Source organism: Phasianus colchicus, chromosome 6 (assembly GCF_987193195.1).
Source record: "Phasianus colchicus chromosome 6, bPhaCol1.hap1.1, whole genome shotgun sequence".
Lineage (NCBI taxonomy): Eukaryota > Metazoa > Chordata > Aves > Galliformes > Phasianidae > Phasianus > Phasianus colchicus.
In genome coordinates this window covers 50,723,959-50,748,880 of record NC_143441.1, presented here as the reverse complement: position 1 = coordinate 50,748,880, position 24,922 = coordinate 50,723,959, and the positions used below count along the sequence as shown (strand labels likewise).

Genomic DNA, 24,922 nt, shown 5'->3' with positions numbered 1-24,922 from the left:
GGAATAGAAAGAAGTAGATAATGGTTAATGCAGTCATTTCAGGACTAAGAAATTCTGTTCAAATCCATAGTTTTCTGTGGGTGTCTCACATTTACAGTGAATGTTATCCATTCCATCAGCTGAGATGCTGCAGTTTATCCCAAGCAACCTCACTCTGTTTTAATGGAAAGGTTTTGCCAGATTTCATTTCATTCTGCATCAGAAGGAAAGTCCGTTTGGAAACCTCAAATGCTTTCCTGAAGTGAAAGGGGCTGCTTTGCTCAGCAGGTCCCAGGGTTGGGCTCCAAAGTCTTAATTGTTATGCTCAAACATTACATATGGAGATCCTTCCTCTGGACTGCAGTAGAAGTGGTGCCAAAGCCCTTTGCTCACAGGCTACAACCGTGCATGTAAATTGTATAATAGTATCACCACTCTTTTTCTTTTCACAATTCATTGCTTAGGAGAGATTCTTAATTTTTTAAAAATTTTATTTTCTTTTTAAACAATGAACATTGCCATCATTTAGTGAATTGGTGCTGCCAACCTAAAGATATAATCAGGGCAAGGTTTACAGACAGTTGGAGGTGCTCATTTTGGTAGAGCTTTGAACACAGCTCTTCTTCAAGTTAAGGCCAGAGGACAGCTCAGAAAATGTTTATAGTATTTGATCTTTGCTGAAAAATATCTTGAAGTAAATCCTTTCAAACTTCCCACTCAGACTTCTTAATTTCATTATTAATTTTACATTTAATGTCATATACATATAGCAGTAACTGTAATGTGTCAAATAGGGAAAGCAGAAATAAAACATTGATTGTAACAAGATGTTTTTTCTTCTAATAAATGTTTTGTGGAGGCAGTGCCAGAATGTAACAATTCCACATTAATGAAATGAAATAGTTCTCTGGTTTTGAACAGTATTTTCCCTAAATCAATATTATTTTCATACGATGTCTTGGAATTCTCATATTCATTCCTGGTTAAAGAGCCTATCTTGGGATTTGGGGACTCATCTCACCTGATGAGGACTTTTGCTATGTGGATATCTCCATCCAAACCCCTAATCAATGGGGATATGTTCTGTGCAGTCAGTATAGCTTAAACTCCCCAGCTGAATTCTGATAATATTAAGAATTGACATAGACAGGTAGGTGATAGACAATGAATCCAGAGCAATCTACATTCACTTTCATCTTGTTTGCTATATATCACTACATCTTTAATGATGTCTTTTCTTTGAAATCTTTTCATGTGTCTTGCATACTACTGAACTGAAACTCGGTTGTCTCTACTCACCCATTAAATATCAGGCTTTCACAAACCATATGGCACTAACCCAGTTTTCAGGAACTCACAGTCAAACAAATATATTGCTCAACCTGATATTTCTGTCTGGGATGGAGAGAATCCCATTCCCCCTTTGCAGAGATTTAAGCTAACTCATTTGCAACGTAATTGGAGTGGACTAAACACATGTAGGAGGACATTAAAGAGCAACTGTTGTAGGGTTATAAATTCAAGATTTGCCAGAGTTTAAACGCCTTTGACTCTGCACCCACTGCACGAGTTTTCTATGTAAATAAGCCCCCAATAAGTAAACGTAGAATTATTATTCTCTTCTTTGACTTCCCCACTGCTAACAGCATAACATAATCATGACGGCTCTGATTCACATGCACTGAATTCTTCCTAAGGATTTCAACACGCTTTTGACCCAGACTGAAATGGTTCCCATATGCGATGAGAACTGGATCTGAAAACAACTCTCCTCAATTGCAGCACAGTACCTTACTCGAGACCTCCCTTCCTCTCTTCGTGTCTGAAGAAGCATGTCAAACAACCATTTCAAGACTCTCCTCAGACCACTGGAAATAATAAATAATAATAATAAAAGGTCCTTGTGAAACCAGCCTCCCAGCTGAACTGAGGGAGATGGCCCAAATGCAGGAGTTTCCTATGCGATACAGGAGATTTGGCAGCAGGAGTGGAATTATATCTCATTCCAGACAGTGAAAATAACCAAAACCATGAGGTTTTTCATGGAACAAATGGAAACCATGTGACCCGTCACAATGGAAAATGTGTAGCTGCTTTCAGCTCCCTAAGCCCTGACACTTCTTTTTGATTTAACCACAATAATCTAAGTGGAAAATGAATAAATGTCAAGCTTTTTTTTTTCAATAAATCTGTGCACGAGTGAGAATAGGAACCAGAATAAAAGCTTTTCACAACATAAAGTTCATATGTTTGGATCCCTGACAACATTTTATTTCTCTTATTTTTTATTATCATTATTAGGCCTGGTTGTACCATTTATTTTGAAAAACAAAATATTATAAGACAGGAAACCAGCTAGCAGTTGCTAAGCCTGTAGTGAAAGCACAATTCATAACAAGGTGACTTGAATCAAGGTGCAGCTATCTATTTTTTGAGCTTTTAAAGATTCATTAATAAATGAACGTTAGCGTTACCCGGTGTTCAGCTGAGCAAGATTTCTGCATGCTGGAACGAGATTGGTTGAGCATAAAATTTCAAATGCACAGTAGTATAAAAAATGAAACAGGCCTATTATATCATACTTACCTTCTGGGAAAAATTGATATCCATAAAGAGGGCAATAACATACATAGTCTTACACAATTAGCAATCTAAGTGTGCAAGCTGTTGCTCTAATATCCAACTTCAACAGATTGCACTGTGCTTTAAGTTTCCACTTAAACCCAATAAAAAATAGAGACTTCCACAGCAGAAATAACCTTCTTCTGAAGTAATGAGGTAATTTCTCATTTGGGGAATGGATTTCCCAAGGGACAGAATTATATTAATTCACTTATGTACCTATGTACCGGCTTGAATTGAAGTCTTAAGGAAGAAGCAGGTCACTTCATCATACAATAAAACTAAACTAATTTTGTCTTTCAAATAACCTCTCTTTAAACAAGGAGTAATTTCCAAATAACAGACATTACAATTTGTGACTCTGTAATTATGTGGGAAAGACATCTTTCTCTTAGGCTCTCTTTTTGATATATAATGTATTTCTGGGAAGGGATAATACTCAGTGACTATAGTAAAACTTATTGTTTATCACTACAAATCTTGTTTTCCATATGGCCTTAGCCTATCAAAGCTATAAAAAAAACTACTGTTTTATAATATCTCTTTTACATACCATGGCTGTCCTAGTTATTAAATCTGATTGGCTTTGTTGAGCTGTGAATAGGGCTCCAAAGGCTTATATTATTTATCTTCTGATGGTACCAGTAAATCTTAATCACTTGAAGCATGAGGCATGTAGGACCTAATGCTTTCCTTGTCACTTCTATGGTTAACCAATCACCTCACTTGACTGGTTTCCAACATATACTACTATCTTCTCTTTATTGCTGGTTTTTTGTTTGGTTTTGTTGTTGTTGTTGTTGTTATTTTGGGGTGTTTTTTTTTTTTTTTTGTCAGACAGTGTTTTCCCTTCTTGTTTCATCTCCTAGTGCCTTATAAGGATGCAAGACCTAAGGCATGAGGTGTTATCTGCTGACTAGTGGGTTAAGGCAGCCTTGGGCAGTTTGGTTCAGCATTTTTCAGAAAGATCGTTAAAAACAAGCATGATGTCCTACTATGCTAAGGAAATCCAAATGGTTTTGTCATGTGCTTTTGACTAGAAAAGGAGTTTTCTTCTCTGAAAGCAACAGAGCAACAGATTATCCTGATAATAGCCTCTTGACCAATTTATGACCCAACAGTACTACCCAAACACGGTATCCTGCTATGTCACGAATCTTAGATGGACTGCAGTGATATAACTAACACAGAAATTCTGGTTATCCAGTGGCCAGATTGTGGAATTCTATGTGATAGCACAGAGACCAAGAGAAGAGATGCAGATTAAACTTAAGGAAAAAACTCAAAACTCTAAGTTTGGTTTGAACCTGGTAAAAGAGAGTTACTGGTGAACATGTTCTTTGGGAAAAACTGGGAAGACAAAAACTCCTCCATAAGAGGAAGGAATTTTAGGCAAAATATTTTTCCCCATTGCCTGAAGGACAATAAGACATCTGGAAATTGTTATCTGCCAATTTGCACTGGAACCCAACACAGGAATGAGTTTTGGAGACCAGTCAAGGACTCTGGGAAGTGACGGAGGAGTGATGAATAGGTAAATCAAGGTGAGATAAGTGACAAGGAGAAGCACACTAAGCACAAAGCCCATTGCCTCATTCTCTTCCCTGTATGGCAGTTATAGATTGGAACAACATTTTCCCTCACCTTGCTTGGCCAGGTCCTGAGGGCATGCTCACTGCTAAAGGCCAATCTAATTCTCTCCAGAGAATGGTGCTGTAGGGTATAAAAGAGATTTACATTAGTTATTAATTTGCAGACATTCTTCCAGTTTGTAGTGAAGATGCAGATCCTTGCATAGCACATTTACACTGAATGACAACATCTGTCTCTTCTGACTGTCTATCACACGTGCCTCAGTAGCATTACATAGATTTCCCCAAAACATCTAGGAGTCTGCAGATCAGATGCTGGAAAAAAAGAATACTCACACTAGGGATAGCAGAGCTAAGAAACACCTTTTATAAATATATATATATATGTTTTGATATCTTAACCAATAGGAATAAAATTGATTTAAAACATCCTTGGCTTCCTTGGTTTGGGCAGGATGGAGTGTTGTAGTCTAAGGCAGCTGAGATCCAGGTTCTCATATTTCAGTGAAACGATTCTTGTTTAACAAGAAGATTGCTCTTAGCTTATCTGTGTGGAATAAATACATTTACAAAAACTGAAAATAGACAATTTTGAGTGCCTTTTGCCACTACCTGTCAATGTAGCCATTATTGGTCTAATGGTCAGCCCCGGAATTTGCTCTTCAAACTCTTTACTATTGAAAATTATGGTGTTTGGAAGGAAGAAAGGATTTCCTTAACCATGAGATATCAGGATTTTAGTCAAGGTATCAAGATTTGTCAGAACACCTCATAGTTTGTAATGGATGAAAGAAGCATAGATTCTTAGTCCTTGTTTGAACCTGGAGCTGTGCTTTGTCCAGAAAGATGTTCCTTTGGAATCAAGAGCATTTTCTGTGGTCATAGCCACTGCTGGTTCAGATCTTTTGTCCTGCAGCCCAGCTGTGAATTTAGCAGAGTTTAAGACCAAGGAGACTCATTTGTTGCACGCACCAGTCCCTGCTATGCATTTTTTTGATGGGCAGGATCACTTAATGAAGCCTCAGGCAAAGCAAAGAAGGTTATAACTACTTGTGTCATAGGCAAAGTTTTGCTGGTGAGAACTGGGGAAACCAGAATATGTTCTGTTGCTCAGAAAGCTGTTTCACAAAACCTCATCTGTCCAGTAATATATACAAGGGAAATTCCAGCTCATTGTAGATCAGGACAGAATTGCCTGTTCTAACTTTGCTCATTGTAAAACTCCAATATATAAAAATAAAACAGAAAAGCCAGTAGCAAGCTGCTCTCCTTGTTCAGGGAAGGGAGTGGTTTAGTGGTTGGCAGGGGGGTTGAAATTAGAAGATCATTGAGGTCCTTTTTAAGCCAGACCATTCTACGATTCTATGATTTTTTGAAGGGAAGAAAGTGGAAGCCAACCAACCTTAAGGTGTTGCAAATGTATGTTGTTTTCAATGGACTGTCCTTTTCATATACCAGCAAACAGTTTTCTACTGTGATTTCACGAATGTTAATTGGAAAAAAAATGCCACCTACTATAGTGGCAAGCTAAAGGTCACATTAGTTTCTAAATGTTTATTATCACCATTGTGCAAAGTGAAGCTTCATTCCAGCCATACGACTCCCTGCATAATTAGCACCTCGTTCACATTTAGATTGGGAAGAACTCAACAGGAACTTTAAATAACGGTCCAGTGCTTGAGCAATCAAAGGGCTTTATTTAGAATTTAATGGTGTCAATTGCTCCATAAGTGCCCAAAGAATTGTGACCAAAAGAATATTCTGCCCAATACTTGTTTTCAACAGTGGTAATGGATGCATATAAAAGTAAAGTCTTTTTTCTTTCTTTTATCTTTTTGTTTTTGGTTGTTTTTGTTTTTGGATGTTATGTAGAAGCTCTTCCTCTATGAATCATCTATGAAAAATACTTATCTGTTATGACACCTTTCTGACATTAGCTCACCTTGTAGCAACTCGTACTTTTTTCATATAAGTAATTTCTTATCTGAATCTACGTGGAATTGGCCAAGATGGGAGTAATCAGACTGACAGAAAAATGTGACCTTTTCCTTTGTCTGTGATAATTTTATCCTAATGACTAATAGAAGCTGACTCCAATTTATATTCTTAAATACATCCAGCAAGCTTGGAACAGAAGCTTTCTCTTGGAGACCGTATTGCAGCCCAGTCCCACATATGGGGGCTCAACCAGAACGTGCATCCTTCCACTCAGTAATTCTGTTTGTGGACATGGTGACTGCAGGCAACGAGGTTCTGTTGGCTCTGATGAAGAACGAATGCATTGCCCACTGCAGTCCATATGCCACTGACTTCTGGGGAAGTGACATAAAGTGTAAACAGCAGCCTTCATCAAGGCAAAATAAAAAATGAAAGTTCTTCCCAATGCACCCTTCACATCAAAGAGCCAAGACTTGAAGACTACCAGACTCCAGGAGAGCGTGTGTTCAACTCCAGCATAAAAACATAATTAGCACAAATAACTGTTGCATAAACATGTTTGCATTGTTATTTACTAAGTATCATAGGAATGCTTTGTAACAGTTAATCAACTCAAGAGGTTGAGGAAAGGGAGGAAATAGCTTCGCAGGGAGTAATGAAAGACAAAGATTCTGGATTAGACTTCTTAGGATGGAAATTACAAAGTAAAAGAACCACAGAAATAATAACAATAACAAAACACTCGAAAACACAACTCCATAACAACTGTATTCAATTGAAACCTGGCAAACTTCTAATTCCCATCTATTTCTTCTTCAGAATTAAATTTGTATTTTAATTGCTGCCATTTAATTATTATTTAAAGGAAGGAATTACCAACCTCACATTTTCTTGCCATTAATGTGAATCACCACAGGGCCTAGAGTTTAAGGCAGAAAACATATCATAGTGGTCTGAAAAATCTTTCTTTGTCAAGTATGTTGGAAGTCTAAGTCCTGAGTGTAAAAGAGAGCTCAAAATCATGCACTATACCAAACTGAAAGAGCATTTGGACATGATTCCAAAAGTAAGGAATCATAGAATCATGGAATGGCTTGGGTTGGAGGGGCCTCAAAGATCACCCAGTTTCAAACTCCCTGTAGTGGGCAGAGATGCCAGCCATTAAATCTGGCACCACATCAAGTTGCCCTGGGTCCCATCCAACCTGGCTCTGAACACCTGCAGGGAGAAAAGGAGATAAAGAGTGTTTTTCTGTGGGAAGAGTTCTCCCTGTGAGTGTAATGACAGACAAGACTTGAATAAGACGTCATTCAAACTCGACCTGGACTGCAACAAGGCTCTTTTCAATCAAATTTAGCGTAACTTAATTTCAACATCTATTTTACAGTAAGGTGAAGGTTCAAAGGTCACTCCACAGGACCCAATTGCTGAGAACTAAGGTGAGGTAGGATTAATCCCAGCTCCAGTTTCTCCACAAAACCTGTCCTCTCTGTGCTCAATGTAGCTTACACTTCATTATGGAAACTGCAGTAATACTGGCTTCAGAACTATCCTTTCTTTGAGGAAGGAACAAAACTTGGTCACAGCAAGGCCAGAGACCACCCTTTGGAGTTTATGAGAACCATGTGCCCAAACAGATAAGGTACATTAATTTGTCCTGACAGTGATTAATTTCTCCAGCCTGAGAGGAGGATTCCCAAGTTCTGCTTCTAGTACACCTAATGGACCAAGATATTTTGTTCCTTCTGCTTGTTTTGAGAATGTACACTCTTCCTTCCTTTCATGGTGGTTAGTATTTGGAGCCACCATATTTCTTCTTCACTAACCAGACAGAGCAAGAGGCTGGTTGTGTTTAGACCCATAAAATATAAGAAAATGCATAAATCAAGTGTGAGGTTAGTAAGGGTTACCAACAGATTGAAGCAGGTTCTGTGACATGGGTGCATCTATGTGGTTAGCCATCAACCTTCTACTGCGTAGAGAGTGCCAGATTCCTGTGGAAGATAAACAAATTGGAAGTTTAAACAGAATAAAATTAGAATAAAATTATATGAAAAATAAAACAAGTGAGATGTTTAAATTAGATTCCTCTTTGACCACAGAGGTCTTTCTTATGCTATCTTCAGACCACAGACAGAAAGAACTTAGCAAAGTCTTCTCATACAAGGTGCACACATACATTTATTAATATATTAACATATGTTTAATTTCAGGAGGCTAACTACTTGCAACTGGACATTAAAGTTGTTAAATCAGCAGTTGGATACGACTACTGAGAAATTTAGTACCTGCAAAAGCTTCTTATGTGGTTCACTGACAGTTCAGCATCCTTTTTTATCAAAGAATTTTATTTTTCCCCAACTCAAAACATAGCACTCAGTGGGCATCTTTACACCAGCGGAGTCTCATGTTTGCTTTGTTCGTTTTTAATTACAGTCCCCCCTCACTTCTCCCATTTAACAAGCAATTTTAGGTAGTCAAATAAAGAAGGTAGGACCAGAGACTATTTCCAGTATACAGTGTATTCTCATTTATTACCAACAAAACAGTACTTATGGGAAGTGTAGCTACTCCATCGCAGCCTTGCTGGCCAGGTTTCCAACAATAAGGTAAGGGGGATTCTTGTAGGTTTTTGTAAGGTCATTCAGACTCTGCTTCCCTCCCTGTGCTTCTATCAATTTCTCCAGTAAATACTATCAGTAACTGATGATTTTTATGTAAGCATTCTTGTCACAGAAGAAATAAAGTGAATTTCGTCTTTTTTTGTCTTTTTTTTTGTCTTTTTGTTATTGTTGTTGTTTTGGTGTTTTTTTTTTTTTTTTCCACCTAGGAAATACTGTGCCTGCCTTCTTTATTTTTTATTTTTTTTAATTTTTATTTTTCCCAATTAAGTCAACATCTCTTTGGACTTCTACAGAAGAGAAAGAGTGCAGTCTGTGAGTTTGTTACTTAACAACAGTTGTTCTACACACACTGTATGAGGTTATCTCAACAACATTTTTGTGAAAAGAAATTGATATTTTCTTACTCCTGAGAAATCGTTGCTGCTACCCATCTCAAATGGATTACATGTAACAATAATCTTAATAACACTGATTTCATCACTATTATTATTAAGTGTGACAAAAGTTTCTACCTCAGACGAACGTGTTCCAAGATGAAATCCCCATCTAGTGCCATGCATCCTATGCTATGTCTAAATATCTTCAGAAAATGACTCAGTTCATCACCAGACATTTAGCTGGAATTTTTTGATTGACATCACTGGATTTGGCTATCACAGCTCTAATAGTGTGCATTTTGCAGATATTTCAACTCAGGTCTGTCATGATGATGGTTGAACTTAACATCCCAGAGACAAGTCACCCTGTTTTCCTGCACAGGGAATTGTCCTGCTCTGCTTTTTTCCTCAACCCTAGTTGAAATACAATGAGAATGAAGACCCATCCTGCTTCCACACATTCGCTGCTAGTCACCCAAGAGACCATTTGACCTTCTGTCCACACATCTGATAGTGATCTAAGCTCAGTGTGGTTAAAATAACACAACATCCTTTAAACATACACATACACATGCATGTACAGATGGCTTTGATGTTCTCTGGGCTTGACACGGAGTGTGAGGCTGATTCCTGCTCTGTGTTTTGGTTTGATTTTGCTGCTACTATTTTGTTTAAACATGCCTTTTGTAGGGACTATTCTCTGTAGGGACTATGCTCTTTGTTATTCCTGCGTGAAGGAGATTTTTTTACCACTTCCCTGACTTTCTTTTTTTTTTTTTCCCAAACACTTCCCTGATACGGAATGTGCACATGTTCAATGCAGAAATAAATCTTTAGTATATTTTTTCTTCTTGTTGATCCTTTTCTTCTTCTTCTTTTTTTTTTTTTTTTTTTTTTTTGGAGCTGGATGAAGGCAAGGCTGTAAGAATATGGGATGCTTTCCTAGAGCTATCATGTGAATGCCATTAGAGAGCTACCCTTAACATGTACCATATCCCCAGTTAGCCCTAATAAAAAAGACACATGAAATATGCACGTGCCACTAAATTCTTATACAGAATCAGTCTCTCCTGTGTTGTTAAAGCAGTAAAGGAAATTTAGTGTTGAAAGAGCATGCTTTTTGAGTAAAAGCTGCTAGATAGCTCAAGGGCCTCACACTGGAAAAGATACACTTTTCTCTAGCTAAAAGCCTAGTTTGTGGAAGTGTTGCCCCTACTTTATGGAGTATTTGACTGTTGTAGGAGGATATGAATATCTCAGTAAACTCCAAGCTTGACAATGCTTGGTGCTTTAAGCAAATATTCATGAAAGCAGTGGAAAACTTGGAGCCTGGATGGACAAATTTCCAAAAGGAAGGAGTAAACTGAATGTCAAGATGAGAATTTCACTGTGAAATTAAGGGTGAGATATATTTCAGCTCACTGCCTGCTTAAAAACTATGGGACAAATTTACTCCTAAAATCACTGCATCAGTGTTTGGGAACAATCCTGGAGTTTTTTTTCTAATGTAACTGGCAGAATGGGTTGATGGTTGGACTAAATGATCTTAGTGGTCATTTCCAACCTTAATGATACTGTGAATCTATGATTCTAATGGTTCCTTAAGGGTTATTAAACACATCTCTCTTGTTAACTTCATCTCTGGTTGCTCCTGAAAGAGAATAGAGATATCCAGTTGGACCTAAGAAAGTTTCCAGCAGGACGTTTAGTTTCAAAAGTGTGTTGTATAAAAATTGTCATTTTTTCAGAAGCATTAGTAGTGTCACTCTCTTGTTGATGGAAGGTTGTTGGAAAGACTGAATAAAAAGTTCTGTAGTGGTCATCAAATAACTCAGTTCTTTAATAACTTAGATTTGGTTTTAAATTCAAATATATCTGTACATTCCCACTGATCAGAAGTTTCATCTTGTGTGAAGATGGTTGGACTAGATCATCTTATAGGTCGTTTCCAACTTTGTGATTCTATGATCTTCTCTAAACTGCAAAAAGAAGAAAGTACACCAAATCCCTTCCTGCAGAAACCTCCTTTGGTCTGGAGCTCCTTTTTTCAGAGTAAACAACAGTCATTGCCAGCCTGGCTCTCCTGATTAGTCTGCTTCAGCTGTAAACAATTTCAGCCATATGATGGAGAGGAAACTAAATTTGCAAAGCATGCAATGACTTAGGGACTAAAACTCAGTGGCATTCCCTTCAAATTAGGGACCTTGGAGAACGATGATCTTAGTTTATGATGGCATGAAAGACTTTCATTTCCATGCTAACACACTGTAGTAATGAAAAACAAAGAGAAGTAGGCACAGTTTATACCAGAACATATTTTTATATGAGAACATATTTTTAATAAGCAAAATGGACTTCGGAGTTTATCCAAAAGGTACCAGTGGAAAAAAATAGATATTTAATAGTTGAAAGTATAGATCTGAAACTCTGAAAGCAGATAGGTTGAGGTTTTCTTGTTCTCCATGCTATGTTTTTGCATTTCTATCCTGTGCTTGGAGATATGATTTCGCAGAGGGTTGTTAGAGTTAGGGTACCATGGTTAGGCTGCAGCTGGACTTGATGATCCTTGAGATCCCTTCCAACCTGAGTAATTCTATGATTCTATGACTCTATGATTGTGTTCACATCTATTAGCAGCTTTCATCCTGGAATCCAGACTCATACATTTTTTTTCCTCTAGTTCAGATTCTCTTACTGTTAATGGTAAAGCTAACCTCACATTTGTCCATGTGTTCCTGAAGGGAAAATGTCCCTTATGCAGCCAATCAAACTGTTTTAATATAATCAAAACTAATTGTTCTTGGAATGGTCTTCAAATATGTACAGGTGACAAAGGCAAAGGTTGCACTCATTTCCAACCTATGTCAAAATGATGGGCTGGGAAACTCCAGGCTTGTCAGTCTTAGTTGGTCCCACAAAAAAAAATATGTAGCAAGTCCTCCAGGAAGATTTCTTCACAGAGAAGAAGGGAGTTACAAACAATCTACAAGAATTTACCACAACTGAGTCACAACCAACCTCATTGCTTTCTAAGATTAAATGACTGGATTTTTGGTAGGGGGAGAACAGGGGATGACATTAATTTCAGCTTTAGCAAGAATTCCAACGTGGCATTCCACAAGAGAAATGGATCCAGGCTTTTAGAGGAGTCTCTACTGGAGACTGGAAGGCATCAAGATAAGTTACATGAAGATCTAGAGCAAGTCCTACAGATAAGGAAAAACTTATTTCCAAGGAGACAAGAACTGGATTAGGCTCCCCAGACAGGTTATACAGTGTCTGTCCTAGAAGGTTTTTAAGACCTTCGTGGAGAAAGCACTGATAACTTGGGCTGACAGCATTGCAAACTCAATAGAGATGTCCTGCGGACCCTTCCAACTTCCTCTATTCTGTAACATCATGTAGCCATGTGATCTGGAATTGTTCTTGTGGATTCGATGTTAGATGGAAAATGACTATTGGAAGATGTCTGTTAAATCTGGGGAAGGAAAGCATGAAGCAGTACAATAAGAAAATAATATCTAGTGAAAAAAAAAATGTTTTGCCTACCTGCAGCAAATTCTTCTTGACAAAAAAAAAAAAAAAAAAAAAAAAAAAAAGAAGCAAGTTTCTATTTATTATTTACTTGGAAGTCCATTTTGAATTTAAAAAGTTGCTCAGAAAGATGAGTCCTGTCGTGCATGATTCTGCAAAATTGTAAATTTTGTGTGTGACAGATCTTGGTTCCTAATTCAACCAGAACAAAAAGGAAGGAGGAAACAGACAATTTTCCTAAGCCCAAGCAGTCAAGAAATGTTAAAGACAGTATCCCAAATGGGTGTATCCCACACTGTTCTCAAAAAAAGGCTGTGATTAAATAGGTTTAAAGCACTAAGGAATGACTCCTCACACGTTGCTAACCAAGTGGCCCCTTTAGTTTCAAGGTTACTGGAAACCTATTTGAAAGAGTAGGTTTGCTTTAGGAACTCAATAGGCTGGAGCTAAATAATCCTTCGCAGAAAACATGCGGGAGTTTAGAGTCTTTGTTCCTTTTGTTATACATAGTTGGTTTTGATTATTCTGTAAATACTGTGGAAACAGTTGTTTCTTGCTGTAATAATGGCCACTGCTCTTTGATCTTGGAGTCATCCAGAAGCCACAGATGGGAAGAAAAGCATTAAGTGTTCTCATTTAGATTCAGGACAACGAAAGATATATTTTCTTTGTATTTCTGAGCATAAACGTTCTCTTAGTGCACGAGTCCTTCCCTTAGTGCTTAAAGAGAGCTTATAAACAGGAGGGAGAATGACTTTGTATGCAGTCTGATAGCAATAGGACAAGGAGGGAAGGTTTTAAGCTAAAAAGAGGGGACATTTAGATCAAATTTCGGGAGGAAATATTTTAATCAGGGAGTCATGAGGATCTGACACAGGCTGCCCAGAGAAGTTTTGTATGCCTCAATCTCTTGGTCAAACTGAGGTATCCAGGACCACCAGCAGCCTAATGGGAGAATGGAAGTGATTGCTATGAAGTGGAATGAAAGAAGCTACTTGCAGGTCTTCAGCTGGATTGCAAATCCTAACCCAGATGGATGCTACAATTTGCTGAGTTTTACCCTGCATGATCTCACTACATAAGCTGTGATTTATCTTCCCAAATTCACAGCTCCTCTGCTGCCTCATCATATTGCAAACATATCTAATTAGTTTGCTGCCATTATTCAGCTTTCAAGATTTCATTTTTGGCATCACAGAAGTGTATTTTGGATGGGAGCTCAGTGACATTTTTGATGAGCTGTAAATCTGCTTAAATGCAGCATGTGAGATATAGCACATGCATGGGAGGGGAATAAATATATTTGTGAAATTCATTTCAAAATTGGCAAAATGTTGCAGCTAAGAATGAAAAGAAGACATTTAAAAACTGTTCATTTTCATATTTTCAAAAAATAAGTTTAGACGCCATAATTTCTGGCATTTAGTCTATAGAATGTGTTTAATCTTTAGTGGATAAAAGTAGTTAAACCAAAAGTGTCTGTGTAAATAAATCCAAATGTTTAGTTTTTATTCTCCTATTCGAAAACCTGTTATAATCATGCCTTGATTCCACCAAAATGACATTTTTCTCACCATCTAACTTTTTGGGTCATGTATTTATCTTCATTTCTGATGTTTTCTCCCCTGCAATGACTTTATTCATTTTTCATTCTTTCTTTTCCATCTTTTTTTCCCCTTTTCAATTCTGTGGGGTTTTTGTGTCATAGCTCAGTCTTCCCTGATAATGTGAATGATATTTATTTCTTGTTACGTCATGTACAACCACAGTTCTTGGTTGTGTCATGGCTTCAAATAGTTGTATCTGCTGCTCAGTCCTCAAGTTATGCACTGTTCAGGTTTCCTTTCACAGCTCATAGCTGCAGGAACACCAGCCTGATCCTGACAGCAAGAGTTGTGTCATCATTGGGATCCTTGGGGAATACAGAGCTCTCCTGAAAGGATGATGATGTCACTTCCAGAGGTAGATCATTGCTCCCAGTACAGCCTTGTTGTGCCTTATGGGCCCCATTTGTTTTCTACACTGCTTTGGTTAATTTTTAAGAGTCAACCATTTTTATAGTTAGAAAGCTGATGGGCATGTCTTTGTGAATTACTAATTTGACCTAACAGAATTCATCCAGATATTGATAAAGCCATCTGTATCACTCTGTCTTGTTACCCTTGCATCAGTGCTGGTTAGAAGAGTGAATCATAGGTCTTATAATCCACAGACTTGAAATTCCTTATTCTGTGGCATCATCTTTGTTGCTGTTCCGCTTGTATGTGCTAAGCTACCCGTTGAACAGGAACTCACAGACCCTGTATCTCCTTCTAGCATGATATACCAGCTTAGACATTTATGATTGCATTTTGCATTCCTTGCAGATTGTAAAATCCATGCAGGATGCCGATGGAAATATATTTGTTTAAAGGCAAGAACTGGAGAATTCGAGAATTGAGATCCTGACTTTGCAGTTTAGAAGGGGCTCATCTTCCAGGCCTCGGAAGGTTTTCAGAACAGACTCCCACAATCTGTGATCCCTTCCTGTCTCTCCTCTTTGCCAACTGGATCTGTAACTTCACCATTTATAAATCAATGTCATATTTAATGAAACTCTTCAGTTACATGCTCTGTTTCTAATATATGGCTGGTTGTCCTATTTTGGTTTTGTTGCTGTGGGGATTAAAGAGGGCAGGAGGGCTGCACTGCATCATGGCTCCTCGTGCCATAAGGAAAACCAATGATTCCCATTTGATTTAATGTCGAGACCTCTGCCTACCTGCTAATCAATCTATCTGAGCTGTGACATGATGGTCAAGTGCTGGAATGGGCTGCCCAGGGAGGTGGTGGAGTCACTGTCCCTGAAGGTGTTCAGGAAATGTTTAAATGTTGTGCTAAGGGACATGGTTTAGTGGGGAAATACTGGTGGTAGGTGGATGGTTGGACTGGATGATCTTGGAGGCCTTTTCCAACCTTGGTGATTCTGTGATTCCATGACATCCTGACTCCATGATGTCTCGTATAGTGGGAGATAAAGAAGTTAAACAGTTCAGTCCAAGTCGCAGGGAAGCTCTCTGAATGGATCATGGTTTCACATGAGGCTTAGTGTTGGAGTAATATTCAGTTCTTTTCAGGTTAATGGGAGGGAGGCATATAAAGGCAGCCAAAGAGATCATTTGCAGGAGATGGAGCACCACGTTTGTAGACAGAGAAGACACATGGATTGTGTTGACTACATGGTAAGTGCCAGCATGTAACCTTTGCTCACCCCACAGTTCTCTTGAGGTAAGCAGCACTGCTTTGGAGTAAGACTGCAGGAAATAACTTATCCTGGAGTTGCTGAACTGATGTAAATCCACCTCTTGGCTTACACCACCTCCTCAGGAGAGCCATGCTTATAGTCATTATGGGCAAAGAAACAAGTAACGAGGAAAGAATGAAAGCTGCACCCCAAACCTATCATCCTGGTATTAGTGCAAATTATACAACGGAATTAAAGCTCCCAGTTTTTACCTTGCCTGTAAAAACAATATTCACACAGAAACCTCAGCAGGATGGTCTGTTCAGGTTGCAGTATTGGGATGTTGGCTTTTGGTAGATTACAATCTCTGCTAGCGTGGTGCTTTTGAGAGCCTCTTGAAGATCTGGCATGTGCAACTGAAAAAGAAGGCTACAATATATGGATTGAGTGTGTTACAAAAAGGTCAGCGAGGGTCCCCCAACTCGTTATGTCTCTCCCCTGTACGAACAGAGATCTCCCTCTTACCCTCTTTCCTGCTTTGTATTACTGTAAAAAAGATTAGTGCTGCTTGAGCCAACCAGTGAATGAGATAATGAACTCTCCAGATATTCTCTGGAATATCCAGTGTCTCAGGCTGCCATTGCAACATGTGGTACCATAAGGTAGATGTGTGTCTGTGGAAGGGAAAGTAGTAGAAGGCTTCCGTGCCAGGATGAGGCTGTCATGGGGGAGAGGATAAAGGCAGAAAGGAAGAACATTAGGAAAGTGCTTGTTATTGAGACCCACCACATACTTCAGCCACCCGTGCAGTCCTGGGACATGCTTTTCTGCTAGTTGAGTTACACGGCTGTTCCCACTTACATGTACTGATTTAGTCCAGAGAACACTTCAGGAGAGAATGTACTAAGGGAAGATTTAAAAGGAAAAGGGAAAGTGGAACTGTGATTTCATCTTTGGTAAATACCTATCCACTATTTCCAAGATTGGATTATCCTTTTTATGAACAAAATCACAGAATCAGAATCACAGAATCACAGAATCACTAAGGTTGGAAAAGACCTATAAGATCATCCAGTCCAACCATCCACCTATCACCAATGGTTCTCGCTAAACCATATCCCAAAATCTTGCTAAACCATATCCCAAAATCATAACCAAAATCTGAGCGATTACCAGTCTTCAGCTCCCTACTTCCCCACAAGAAATGCCCTGTAAGGCAATGTAGAAATGTTCAACATTAAAAGGCTGAGTTGATGAGAGGAAGTATTTCACAGAATCATAGAATAAGAGTCACAGAATCACAAAGTGGTTGAGATTGGAAGGGATCTCTGGGGTTTATCCAGGGCTAACTTGTGCTCTAGCAGGGCCACCCAGAGCAGGATGCTCCGGCCCAAGTCCAAGTGGCTTTTGAAGATCTCCAAGGAGGGGACCCTACAACATATCTGGGCAGCCTAAGCCAATTCTCAGTCACTTGCACATTGCAGAAGTTCTCTTTGATATTCTGAGTGAATCTATTTCTTCCATGCCTTCCATTGCCTCTTGTCCTGGCATTGGGCACCACTGACAAGAGCCTGGCTCCATCCTCTGCACATCCCTTCAGGTATTTATGAACATGGGTGAGCTTTCTCTTTTCTAGGCTGAACAATTCCAGTTTTCTCCATCTCTTCTCACGTGCAATATGCTCCAGTCTCTTCATTATCTTGTGGTTTTCTTCAAAGGAATGCCAGCACCCCTCTGGTACAAGGACCCAAGTTTTCCTAACTGCTTCTGAACTCTTTTCTTAGGCTACACTGTTGTTTGCTCATTTTTTGTTTGGTTGCTTTGCTGTTGTTGTAGTTTTTAGTTGGTTCTTGTTTTCTTTATTGTCCCCAAAGAAGAACTCTCCCTAAAAGACAGACAATAAAACCCCCAAAGAAAAGCTGGACTCTTAAACATAGGGAGACATGTGGTAAATCATAGCCTTTTCTCAGTATGTATAATTCCCATTCCAGATGTCTATGCCATTTGGGGACACTGTGGCTATTTGGTGCTCTCTAGTGACTGTTCCAAAAAGGCATTTGCCAATCTTAACTGCTGTTTAGTTGCATTTCAGCTGAAAACAATGGAAAGTTCAGTAATTGTGACCAGCTCGAGTGAAGCTGGTCAAGCAGGTTCTGATATTAATACGATGACCTTTATTTTCATTTGTTTTGACTTTCTCACTTAAAACTAAGTTCCAAGCTGCTTTTGCACAGCAAATAAGACAGGCATGCTATTACTGTTTCTCCTATTCTCTCACAAGGTAGCATGAAAATCCACCATGGTTTTATTTTCCAGAAAGTGTTATTTTCTTGCAGCTCAAAAGCAGCCAGGAGAATGTATGTGAAATGTCCTAGCATGAGAAGACCACGATAAGGCAAAGAATGTTTGAGCTCAAGGATCTGCTCATTGGAAATATGCTCAGAACTGCTCCAAATGCTGAAGGTGTTCTGCTGTGAGCATTGGTGGAGGGTCAGACCTATGAAGAGAGGGGCTAGAGTTTTTTTGGAGGTTATAATACTCTGTTTCTACTGCAGTTGATGGAAATGCCAAGTTTGGAACACAACTAGTGAATGCTACAACTACAATCAGGATTTCCAAAAAGCCATAGAATGGGTGAGCTCACTTTGTTTCTGTTTATTCTATCTTCCCCAGCTTTTTAGTTCTGCAGTAATTTCATCTAAATTTGACGAATGAGACAGAAGATCAGAAAGGTATTTTATTAGCATAAGCTAAGAATGCAATCCCACGAGAGATAAGAGAGGCCAAACAGAAGCATGGAATAGACTTTCCAGGCAGGTGGTTGGGTCACCATCCGTGGATGTGTTTAAAAACCGTCTGGATGTGGTGCTCAGTGACAGGACTTAGCAAAGAGTTTTTAGAGTTAGGGTAGTATGGTTGGGTTGTGGTTGGACTTGATGACCTTCAAGGTCTTTTCCAACCTGAGCAATTCTATGATTCTATGATTACAAGCATCCTAACGATCAGGGAGAAGCCTGTGCACAGAGGATCCAGGCAGCTGGCACAAAGTTGCACAAATGAAGGTCTCCTCATTTCTGCTGTTCATGGAACAATCCCCCCAGCCACATCATCGTCTACTCCTAGCCCAAATCACAGAGAATTCATCAACAATCTGCATAACAACTTTGACTTTTCACTGTCTTGCTGTTTCTCAACTTGTTTTATTTGAACACTGAGTAACTCATTAGTCTCATCCTGGGAAGAGTTCTCCAGGAATGAGTGAAGTTCTCCTGGTGGAGTTGACCATGTGCAAAGGAAATTATTTCATCTTCGCTCACAAGTTAAAAAGAATCTTTCCTGGCCAACTTCTGTGAACCCCGTGGTGGAAAAAGCTCTGATGTGTGTCCCAAGGCTTGGGAGAATTTCTGAAACCATTCTCTGAAGAAAGGCATTTTTCTGTACCTGTGAGGAGTTACATCTTTTCCTTCTAATAGCAATCCATTGTCCAAGAAAACAGTTTTAATCTAAAGTTAATTCCAGATTTATAAATCTCAGAAGTCTGTCAAGATAGATTATGAATTCAAAAATAGGCCTTAACACAGGCACACTGTATGACTACATAAACTTCATTTCTGTAGAAAAGCAGAGCAGAAATCTCTTCCCTGACATGCTATCCTTGAAACCTGGGGGGAAGAGAAAAAGAAGAAGAGACCTACTATCCATTTATGTCAGATATTGATTTTTGTTCAAACTGGCACCTGCCTTTAAGCTGAATCCACTCTTTTTCTTCCCATCCCCTGATTCTGGCCAGATGTTAATTGCTCTAATGTAAGGAAAGAAACAAAAATTCAGCACTGAAGATCTGGCCTGAGCCTTCTGCTTGGAAGATTTATTGGAGATACAGTCCTCAAATGTCTGAGCCTGGAAATATTCCTTCCTTTTTGGCCCCCTCTTTCTTTCCCATCACCCCCTCGCCCCCAGGCCACATATGCTTGTGTGTGCATAAAAGAGCTTCTCACACATCTGTCTTTATTATTGATAGACATGCTGGCATCTGATAGCATTTAGATTTATTGCTGTGTGAGACATGGGCTTTTTAAAGTGCTAATATTTTACCATCTTTCATGCTGAAAGAATGCCAACTTCTGAGAGGCCCAGTAGCCTTCAGGATAAACCTCTGGCTACTCACCTCTGCAGCCTGAGACAGCAGCTCCTTGGAGACCATCCTTCTTGCCAAGAAATGAAATCTGGGGTCTCTCAATCTTTAAGCATCAGCAGTCTTTAGAGTGCACGGGAACTTTGCTTAGCCTGTGTGCTTTCTACCCCCTCCCTCTCTCTCTTTCTTTCCCCTGGTGATCCAGCTGTTTATTTTAAATTTGAAAAGTTTAAAATGGGCTTAGACTCCCCCTCCACCCAGCTATTCTTCCTCCCTTCCATCTTCACAATGGCAAGTTACTGTTGCTGGCTTAGAGCTGACTTATCTCACCAAAAACAAACAAACAAACAAACAAAAAAACCAACAACAAAAAACTTCTAATAAAACTAGGAAGACACACACGGCTCCAGCCCAAACTTTCCACTGGAATATATCAGAATTGTATCATTGAAATTAACATCTGTAAAGGTATTTGTCTATGTAGACCAGAGGCAAAACAGGCAGTTTGCAACCATGGTATCTTTCTCTGCTCAGCCTTTTTGGAAGCATCATCAGCCTGGTCAGCTTCTATCTTTTTCAGCAAGATAATGAAGACTTTTATTCTCTTGCTTCTTGCTTTCCACATCCTCAAGCAGCTGTTCTGCTTTGGAAAGCACCAGTACATGAGTGTATTTGCTTATGAAAGCAAAATGCCAATTATTCTGGTGTCAGGTCAGGAAAGGATGTAGCAGGTTTTATTCATAAGTCCTCATGGAATATAAATTCATCTATCACAGCAAAATACAAAAGATGCCAGACAACAGCCGTGGCCAAAGCAGGCTATTTTTTTGATGTATATATAAAAATACACACGTACACATGTATATACACACATGCAGATTTTCTTAGGAATTCTGTTTCCTAGTTACAATCCTGCACATCCACATCTGAAAGAAACAGTAGATTAATCTCAAATTACTTGCCAAGCAAATCTTGCCCAGAAGAATTGTGTTATACGTTACATTTTTGGAAACTCTGTCAATCTTCTGGAAAAAAAAAAAAAAAAAACAACAACAACCAAGCAGTCAGTTCTAATGGACCCTGATCTGCCTTACAAAGCTCAGCCTTACAAAGCAAGGCAGCACCAGAACAAGCAGAGTGCTCTGGAAATTTTGGGGGTGGCTTGAAACATTTCTGCACACTCAGTTCCTCATCCCAGAAGGTCTCCAAATGAGGCCAAACTTGGTGGTAGGGTCTGGAGCTAGGGATGGAAAGCTCAGAAGATTGGGCTTCCTCAGTTTATTACACTTCCTAGGTAGGGGATAAAAAAAGCCATGTTGACAAAATGTTTTGATATTTCCTGTCTTCCTTCTGACATCAAGCAGTTATCTGCATAGAGAGCCTAGTTTGAAACCAAAGAGAAAAACATACAATCACAGAACCATTAAGGTTGGAAAAGACCTCTAGGATCATCTAGACCAACCATCAACCCATCAACCAATTTTAATTGGGAAATTTCTTGTATTTATGCCTCTCTGTTCATGTAGGGCAGTGGGTGCAGGGAAGTTGGTCATTTTAATTATTTGTATGAGTAATGTTTAATTTTTAACTTGTTATCTGTATTTTGGGAGATCATGCTAGGGATCATTCAGCTTTAATCCTATTCTCAATATGGTGAGAGCTGTGCTTTCTCCATAGCCCTAAACCTGCAAGGCTGGCCATCATAAACAAATACTCAAGTGAATGCATAAATGTGTGATGTTGAGGAAAAGATCTAAAATACTGCTTTCAGTGTAAAAAAGCTCGCTTTTTTTTTCCAGTTCAGGATGCTTCCCTGAGACTGACACATACTATTCATAAGGTTGCATACTCCAATCCCACATCTTCTGATTTTTGCATTGTCTTCTGTGTAGCTGCTACCAGTGCCAATGTGTGCTGCCATGGGAGATGGAGGTGTGGCTGGGACTCATGTGGCTGAGGAAGGAACTGAAGACAGGGGAATGTATTTCTATGGTGCGCATGCTGAGACTCCAGCCATCCTGCTGCAGATTGGTGGTGGTGTGACTGGTGTAACCCTGACTTGCAGTTACCTACTCTTCTGTCCATTCGCATGCACTGGGTTTTCTTACCAACACCCCAGGGGGATCGATCTAGAGTTAAGGATGGGTAAGGCTCCAGCTTCTTCATTTTGTCCAGCCTTAGAATAAGACACACCTTTATAACGCACTTGGTGGCTCCTGATGGTGGGTAGGAAGCTGTGAGCTTGGTTCACATATGGTGCTTCATGTAATATCTCAAAACATCACTCATAAAATTGTAGGAGTGAGCATGACTGTGTCACAAACCATCATCAAAGCTGTAGGGGTTGGGTGAGTCTATGGAGAAGGTCAGCTCTGGGCTGTGGTGGGAACTGAGGGCTCATGCCCTGTTTTAGTGCACTAAAGGCTTGCTGGGGATCTGAGACTGCATGAAATTTACAAACTTTCCTTAAACTCAAAGGCAGAAGAACATATACTCAGAGATAACCACAAAGCCATTATGCTAGATTGGTCCCCATAACCATCCTTCCTGCTTACCTCACTCCCAGGAATCCAGAATAATGAAGCCCAGACCCTGCTCTGAAGTTTCTGAGCTCTGTGGTCATCACTGCTTTCCTCTGGATACATGCAGGGCTCAGGGTGCAGAGTGCCTCTTAATAAATTACCCTTTAATAAATCTGCCAATAAGAAAAATAACAAATACTCATCCAGTAAAAAATGCATACAGAAATTCAAACAGATGAATGGCAGGGCCTGTGAATTAAATCCAGACAATACAAATGAAAATCTTAAGCTTGGAGGAAATGATAGATTTTTCAGTCAGTCACAATTTTTGCTTTGTCAGCTTTTCTGACCCGGAATTTTGTCATGGAATTACTCTATTGCTTTAGGCTCCAAAACAAGGCAAACAATTGTAGAGGAAAGAAAATCTCAAATGTCTTCCTGACCCACACTCTGCTTGGTAAATACAGACAGTTTTGAGTTTGCAGCTTCAGCTGTGTGAGAAAGAGAGTGTCCCTGACTTAACTCATTGCTTTTCTGGGTCTCATCCAAAGCATGTGGAAATTAAAAGGTCTTTTCCTGCTGACATCAATGGCCTTTGGAATTTACCTAGCATGTCCCCTCACAAAAAGTCATTTCACTTTAAATGTGGTTGGGCTGCAGGTTTCAGCAGGGGCTGAAGGGGTTTGGAGGAGAAGGGGGTAGCCAAGGAGGTTCAGCATGGCTATATGCAGGAGACAAGAAGCAAAGCAGGGAGCTTTCAGGATGCTGGGTAGAGGCAGTGGTCTGATGTTTAATTTCATATGGGTCTTTTGTGTGGGGAAGAGCTGGAAAAAAACAGGTAATCACTCCTGTTCTAATAACAGAAACAGAAGCTTATGCTTAAAAAGATGCTAATGGGTGTCTCAATTTAATTTACCTTCCCTTTCCCTTCAACCTAGGTAAAGGAGGCAGTTATTCACCCTTTAGATACTGATGCTTTCCCTGTGCCTTCAACTGTTTCTTTATTCATCGAATGCTGTGATACTCTCTTGAGGAATGGCCTTTAATTTGCAGTTCTGTGTGGTCTGGTCTGGATCAGATAAGAGAACCCAGCAACCCATGGTTCAGATCTTGCCCTTACAAATGGACTTTGTGTCAGCATATTTTTCAGCTCTTCATCAGCTACAGTTCTTGGTTCAAACCAAGTCGGTTAGTTATTTTGCACCAAACCACATGATTGAGGAAATCCTTAAATGGCCACACTATCCAGGAGGCAGATGGTTGTGGGTAGAGTTGGTGGTAGAAACTTACCCTTTTTGTTTGCATTTTTGCTAATTTAAAATATCAAAGGGAACTTTTTTTCTCATTTTTGGTAATGCAAAAAACATTTCTACCAGTATTTGGAGTTGAGAGTGAAGACTGAGAAATGCTTGGAGAGCTTCTTGGCCAGGATTCCTGAATTTCTAGCATTGCAAAACTCTGTTTCACCTCCTAATTTGTTGTTTTAAAGATCTGACCCACAACTTTTTTAATCCCTTTCACAAGGGCACAAGCCAACCACCAGGAAACAAAAAGATTTTCTATAGACTTGTATAACGGATTCTGGAATGTGCTCTTCCATATTTTATATCTTTTTAGATTTCAACAACCATTTTAATTTCTGTGTCTAGAGGAATGGTTTAATGAGCAAGGAGATCATTTCTGGAATATGTTGGTTAGGTCTCTGGCAAGATTTCTTGCACGGCACTTTTTAGGAGCCATGTAAGACATAGAGCTATTTTGGAAGCAGTAACTTAATTTATGGCTGATCTTTAACAAATTTATCAAAAGCCAAGATGATGTCTTCAGATCTCATGACAGGTGAAACTGAGACAGAGATCTCATGAGCATAAGCTCTCTGATGGCATTTTCTGGAACTCATACATCTGCTTGTGCTGGAAATTCTCTTCCTTCATCCTATCTTGGCAATTCTGCTACCTATTCTGTCCAGAAAGATAAATAAATATCAATTTCTTATTATATATAATGTTATTATATTATTTTAAAAAACAAACAAACACATTTTTCAGAATCTTAAGTTCATTTCATTGAGGTTGAATGATGTTTTCCTTAAGAAGTCACATTGTCTAGACTTTGGCTAGGATGACCAGCTACACAGATTTTCTGCAGTAAGAATAAGATGCTCACCCTGATCTAAAGTTGCAAACATTAAGAAAAGCAAAGAGTTTCCCAATTAATCACCTAGGAAAGGTAGGCAGTTTGGAAAAAATGACTCCTTGTGTGAGGATGCAGCAAATACTTCAGTCACTTTAATTCAATAGAGACATTTGTCTTAAAGAGATGTTTGACTCCTATTTCTTTCTTGTCCACTGCTTTGCACAAACAGGGACATGAGGT

At 39.2% G+C, this 24,922-nt stretch overlaps 1 long non-coding RNA gene across 3 annotated transcripts in view; it reads left to right on the top strand.

The window, feature by feature from the left end:
- Positions 1 to 24,922, top strand: part of LOC149917618 (uncharacterized) — a 54,735-nt gene that overhangs the window by 28,275 nt on the left and 1,538 nt on the right. For 2 of the 3 annotated variants that reach the window (XR_016467941.1, XR_016467940.1), the window contains one exon: positions 21,917 to 22,016. This is a non-coding gene — a long non-coding RNA (uncharacterized LOC149917618). Of the gene's footprint in view, positions 1 to 1,676; positions 2,192 to 21,916; positions 22,017 to 24,922 lie in introns of those variants that run through there. The other variant, XR_016467942.1, reaches the window with a different exon arrangement.